Source organism: Diadema setosum, chromosome 19, assembly GCF_964275005.1.
Source record: "Diadema setosum chromosome 19, eeDiaSeto1, whole genome shotgun sequence".
NCBI lineage: Eukaryota > Metazoa > Echinodermata > Echinoidea > Diadematoida > Diadematidae > Diadema > Diadema setosum.
Window position 1 is genome coordinate 25174701 of NC_092703.1, and position 569 is coordinate 25175269.

The window sequence follows — 569 nt, forward strand, 5'->3', positions numbered from 1 at the left end:
CTTGGTTGCATTACGTCATTGAGTGTTTTGTTTTGTTTTATTTTTTTCTTTCTTTTTTAACACGATCAACCTTCTAGCATAGCAGCCGGCTTCGTTGTGCGTTGTGGACGAGCGCGCAGTGCGAGAGCTATACTAGTATTTAAGTTGTGCATGGCGAGTGCATTGCCCAGTGTCCTACGAGCGGAGCGCGCGCGAGCTAAAAGATCGCTACCGTACCCCCCCCCCTCCCCCCCCCCCCCCCCCCCCCCCCCCGCTGGGAGTGTGAACCAAAGAGTAGAGGCCAGGTAGAAGCGCGCCTCTTCTACGCTCTTTGGTGTGAACCACAGAAATCAGTGTGGGATGTAAAAGATTGTCAGTCTGTACCAACAGTGACCAAAGAGCGGCTTTGTACACTCTTCGGTCTGTACAATGTACTTCCGGGTGTTTTTTCACGGACTTCTATTTTTGTTGTCGTTTTGTTGTCGTTAATCTGTTAGTCTTGATTTTGGGACCTCCCTTTACTTCTTTCTTTCTTTCTATTTTTTCTTTATATGTTTTATTGATTTCAACTATTGGCATACAAACATAAA